Source organism: Rutidosis leptorrhynchoides, chromosome 3 (genome assembly GCF_046630445.1).
Source record: "Rutidosis leptorrhynchoides isolate AG116_Rl617_1_P2 chromosome 3, CSIRO_AGI_Rlap_v1, whole genome shotgun sequence".
Lineage (NCBI taxonomy): Eukaryota > Viridiplantae > Streptophyta > Magnoliopsida > Asterales > Asteraceae > Rutidosis > Rutidosis leptorrhynchoides.
The window spans coordinates 194499906-194506450 of NC_092335.1; positions in this window are offsets into that span (position 1 = coordinate 194499906).

Here is a 6545-nt window from a genome sequence, read left to right on the forward strand (position 1 = left end):
CAAGAAATCAAGTTACGATCCAGTGAAAATCAGCTGACCAGACATACCAAACGGCTTGCCAAACGGCCTGCCAAACGGCCTGCCTAGCTCATAAACGGCCTGCCAAATGGCCAGGATAAACGGCCCCTGTAAACGGCTTGACTTGCCAAACAGCCCCTGCAAACGGCCTGCCAGCCGTTTGCAGGCAAAATCCAAGTCTATTTAAAGGGCTTTCTCCATCCATTTCAACACACATTCAATTTGTAATTCACATTATATTTTCAAGCTTTTAGTTAGTTTTTAGTAGTAGTTAGCTTAGCTTTTATTTTCCGGAGGATATCCCGACGAGTCCCTGCGATCTCGGGCAGATTTCTTCGGCCTTTTCAGGTTTTTATCCGAAACACTTGTCTTTTGTATTAAAAATGTGTTCTTACTTTTTATGTTTAATAATGTGTTCTGATATTACCATGATAGCTTAATTAATCTGTATGTTGCCATGATAGAAGTTTGGGTTAGCATAATTATGTTAATTTAGTACGATTACTGTCGTAATACTGAACTAGAAAGTATGATAGATTTGTATGCTAGCATCTTAAGGATTGCCCAACCTAGGTTGTGATCAGGACTTGTCCACCTATATGAAATTAGCTACTTCATAGGATTAAGACCCCTGGTTATACTGTATCTGAAGATTCTATGAACTCGGTATGGCCGGAGTTCCCGAGAGGCATCTAATGCGCTTTTAGGACACAGAACTTAGGAATTGAGACATGAATGACCTAATATGCCTATTGATTGTTCCGAAGAGACTTCTTAGGAGCTTTTAAGACCTAGTTAGTGCCATCACTGTGTGACCCAAGCCTATTGCATGTTCTTGTTTGATTGTTGCCTCAGGACTTAGTCATATCAACTGTTTAGGTATTTATTAGGTTTCTATCTGCTTTACTTTCAATATATCAACAGTAATGCTGTATAATGCTTGAACTGATATGATCTCATTAGTATGATGGAATGGTTGTTAGTTTTCACGTAAGGTTTTGCCAAATTAAACTGACGGACTCCTTCCGTTTGTGATCAGTGTTCAATCAACACGGCACGTCGTTATTCAGTTAACTAAACTGATAACGAGGGTTAGGATTAGAGCTCAACTCACTAATAAACCTAGTACTTTACTGATGATAACCTCCGAGGTATAGCTACCTTTCAATTATACAACCAAGTGACATACTTCTCACTGCTCAAAGAAAACTCCGAGAGTCTAGAGACAAGTAGGTGTGTGTAATTGGCTCATCCAACCAGATCTACATCATTCCAAGCATAGTATTAACATAAGCATAATTACCTTTCCCTAACCCAACACTGATATCTTGGTTAACATTTCCCTAATCTGCATACTTCGGATATCCTCCCACTTATTTACTTTTCTGCACTTAAGACTTTTAGCTTAAACCAACTACTATCCATTATCTAGGTAATTTAAATAAAAGACAATTATCCACTTGATCTTCAATTCGTTAATCCATTAAAAACACGACACTAGGTTAACTTACACCTTCTACACCTTAGAAAGTAAAAAGTAAATTTAGGCACCCGCATAATATAAATAAACAAAACCACTGTTTTTCACCTTGATCAACTGAATCGGACATCCTGCAGCCTAACGACACCGCACGAATAAAACCGTCCGTTTCGGCCATATCATAGTAGTAACAAGTTTTTCCGGCGTCGCTTCCGGGAATCGAATATTTTGATTGAGAAAGATTTTACATAGACAAAAGTATTATTTGGTGGTGTCTAAGAAAGACAATTATACACGGACTTGGTTGTTGGATTTTCCAAACAGTCTCCAATTATATTGGAACCAAAAGGATCCTGCCTCTCCGTATTCGGCCTAGCCACCTAGATACGAGTAATCTGTAAGAAATCCTATCAGTTGAGATATCCGATTAGGTTAGCGATCGAATTTCAAGAATAATTGTTTTTATTAAATTATCGATCCTTTCAGTCAATTAATATTATCTAAAAGTTACTTTTAAGTCTTTTTAAACAGAAAACCTAAAAATGGAACAACAAAATATCCTTGCTTCTACGCATAAGTCATGCTTGGAGGGAAGAGGAGGACCAATCACCTTAGAAACTGAAGGAATTCCTGAAATCAGTTCACACATGATTAAACTAGTCAGTGTGATCTGTAAATTTCAAGGATTATCGACTGACGATCCTAACTCTCACTTAAATAAATTTATCAGTATGGTTGACTCTTTTAAGAAGGAAGAAAATGAGAAAAACATTTTAAAACTTCATCTTTTCCAATATTCACTTTCTACACACTCTTTGGCATGGTTTGAAGAACTTAACCCGAATTCAATACATTCATGGGAGGAACTAGCCACTAAATTTCTAAACAAATTTTATCCACCCTCCCTTCAAACCTGTTTAAGAAAGACATCACAAACTTTTCTCAAAAAGAAAACGAGTCATTGTGTCTAGCATGGATAGAGTGAAGATGATGCTTAAAAGATGTCCGAATCATTCGTTAAGTTGGGCAGACATAATCTGTACGCTTTACAATGGTTTGACCAAGGATGATAAGTCTCTCCTAGACATGGCCTCGTTAGACAATTTTATGTCCCGAACAGCAGATGAAGCATGGAATCTCTTGGATACAATAGCTGCGCAACAGGAAGATTGGAGCAATGTAGCTGCTGAGAAAGATGACGTCTTCGCTCATACGATAAAAATGCTGGAAACCAGGTTACAAGATCTCACCCTCACTCTTCAAAGTTTACCAATTCCTAAAAACTCCGATGCTACTAGAACCAATCTAAGGTATCCTTACCCTAGATGGGCACATAAACAACAAAATAGCTCGGACCATAATGTAATCTTCCCGTTACACAAACCTACTCTCCACTCTAAGGAAATTTTAGTTGAATTAATGAAAAATCAATACATGATAAACCTTTAAGTCATAGAATGTCAAAATAAGTTCGACACTTTGATAAAGACTTTTGAAGAATTAATCACCAATTTTTAGCTTACGCTTAAACGTTTAACCACTAAATTTGATATAGAGTGTAGTGAGTTTGATGCCCTAGTAATCAATAGAGGAGGAAAACAAACAACTGTCAATATACTCATACAAGATTTTTCTGATAAGGAACCTGTGTCAATTGACCCAGTTGTCAATCCACCAGAACCTATCTCTCATAAGGCCCCGGAAGCAGTGGCGGATCTTGAACAAAATTGTTGAGGGGGCCAATCTTGAACATGATTTTCGGATTGGAAGGTTAATCTTGAACATAATATACGATTACCATGAATATAATACTACGTATAGCTTATTAGATATCATGTAGAACAAATAATTAATTTTAATTAATTTTAGTTTCCATGCATATATTAATGTTTTATAATCATAATTTAATTGGTAATATCGTAGTAATGTAATAAAAAAATGACAACTGAAAAATAGAATAAATAATGGTTGACAACTGAAAAATAGAGAAAGTAATGGTTGCATATATTATTGTTTTATAATCATAATTTAATTAGTAATATAACAGGAATGTAAAAAATAAAAAAGCAACTAAAAAGTAGTGAAAATTATGGCTGCAGGGTTTGAACCTGCACCAAAGAATCATAGCATATTAACAAATGCCATTGAACCAACTTAATATTTCTGAAATATATTACAAAGAACTAGTACTAACCAATTTTTCTGGGAGGGCCATGGCCCACCCATGCCCTCCCAAAGATCCGCCAATGCCCGGAAGTTATTCCGCGCACCCGCATACCTTTCCCAGGTAGGCTTAGGAAGGAAAAACAAGAAGCACAATTCACTAAGTATTGGGATATTATCAAGAATTTGCATTCAAATGTACGACTAGTAGAGGCTTTAGTAGAAATGCCGAACTGCGTTAAATTTTTCAAACTGCTTTCAAACAAAGAGAGATTAAGAGAGATAGTTAGCTTTCCCTTAAGTGAAGAATGCTCATTAGTGTTACAACATGGAATTCTCCCTAAGTTAGGAGATACAGGAAGATTTACGGCACCTGCAAGATGTCCAAATTAGCAATGCATTAGCAGACTTAAGGGCCAGTGTAAACCTAATGCCCTATTTGTTATTCAAAAAGCTTTGATTAAATGACTTAAGGCCTACCAAAATGACTATCCAACTCGCGGACAGATCAGTTAAGATTCCTCGAAGAATAGCTGAATATGTCCTAGTCAGAGTGGATAAGTTCGCATTTCCCATTGATTTCGTCATTATGGATATTGAGGAAGATACGAAGGTCCCACTCATTCGTGACAAACCATTCCTGAATAATGCCAAGGCCGTAATTGATGTGCACGAGAAATCATTAAAACTAAGGGTTGGAGGAGAAGAAATCACATTCAATGTTGACCATCTCATGAACCATCCTCTCGATGAAGATGTGAATCTCTCTGATTCTTTTCAAGAACTCTTCAACGAATACCTGGAAGAAACCATGGCTATATGTAGTCAAGATCAAATTTCTAAGGATCTGTTCTTTACACCTCCTAAAGGAAATCTCGACACTTATTCAGCCATAAACCTTAGTCAACACAAATCTCCCCTCTCTGAAAGTAATTTTCTTGGCAAGACTATCCGAATAGCACCGCTAGGACAAGGCATTCCCTACCTCTATTAAGGAGAACACCGAATGAAGAAACAGATTTCATTCTAGTATATCAGGAACCCTAGTAAAAAGAGGACTGCGTGGAAATTCCTGAACCAACCTTCGAAACTAAGGAAGACGTTTCTGAAGAGGAAACATTAAGAAGGACAATTTCCAAAAACAAAGAATAGATAGCATCAGTGACTGCTACTGAAGAATCAGAATTCTAGGAGAAGTATGACTCGTTAGACCGAAAAAAGATAGCTAGGATAAAGCCATCTATCGAGGAACCTCCGGAATTGAAGTTAAAGAAGTTACCCGACAATCTGGAGTATGCATTCTTAGAAGTAGAATCGCAACTCCCCGTAATTATCTCAAAAGACCTCACCCCACAAGAGAAGGCGAAATTGATTCAAGTTTTGAAATCACATAAGAAGGCAATTGCTTGGAAGATTTCTGACATAAAAGGAATCAGCCCCAACTATAGAACCCACAAGATCTTCATGGAAGATGATTTCAAACGATCAGTTCAGAGGCAAAGAAGGGTCAACCATATGATTCAAGAAGTTGTCAAGAAAGAAGTAATCAAACTTTTGGACGCCGGTCTGATCTACCCCATTTCCGATTCACCATGCGTTAGTCCTGTTCAAGTGGTACCCAAAAAAGGAGGGACAACTGTAATTCAAAATGAGAATAATGAGCTCATTCCAACACGGGAGGTCACCGGTTGGAGGGTTTGTATAGATTATCGTAAACTAAACGATACAACCTGTAAAGATCATTTTCCATTACCTTTCTGGAACGTCTATTAGGAAATGAATACTATTGTTTCCTTGACGGTTTTTCCGGCTACTTTCAAATTCCCCTAGATCCAAAGGACCAAGAAAAGACAACCTTTACCTGTCCTTATGGAACATTTGCCTATCGACGCATGCCCTTTGGGTTATGCAATGCACCAGCTACATTCCAGCGATGCATGGTGGCAATATTCCACGACATGATTGAACGTTGTATGGAAGTCTTCATGGACGACTTCTCAGTCTTTGGTAGTACCTTTGATTGGTGCCTTTCTAACCTTGACAAGATGCTCACCCGGTGTGAAGATTCAAATTCTGAATTGGGAAAAATGTCACTTCATGGTTAAATAAGGGATAGTTTTAGGGCATAAGATTTCAAAAGCAGGAATAGAAGTTGATAAGGCTAAAATAGAGACTATTACTAAACTTCCAGAACCTACCACAGTGAAAGCGGTAAGGAGTTTCCTTGGACACGTCAGTTTTTACCGACGCTTCATTAAAGATTTCTCAAAGGTCATACGACCTCTTACTCATCTCCTAGGAAAGGAAGTTCTGTTTGTCTTCGATGAAGAATGTATTAAATCATTCAACTATCTGAAGGAGCAGCTAACACATGCACCCATCATAATAGCTCCTGATTAAAGTTTACCATTCGAAATCATGTGTGATGCAAGTGACTTCGCAGTTGGATCTGTACTCGGACAACAGACAGATAAGCACTTTCATCCAATATATTACGCCAGCAAAACCTTAACCGGAGCTCAAGAGAATTACACTACCATGGAAAAGGAGCTGCCAGCTGTAGTATTCACCCTACACAAATTTCGTTCCTATCTCATCCTGTCCAAAACTACGGTTTATACAGATCATTCAGCCCTTAAATATCTATTCACTAAGCAAGACGGTAAACCAAGACTCCTATGATGGATCTTACTCCTTCAAGAATTCGATATTGAAATTAAAGATATGAAAGGAGCAGAGAACACCGCATCAGACCATCTTAGTCGTTTGGAGAACCCAGCGATGGAACAACTTGCTAAACAAGATATCAGAGATAAATTTCCGGAAGAACAGCTTATGAGATTAGGACAAGCTCACATAGGATCACAATTCACTGATACCCCTT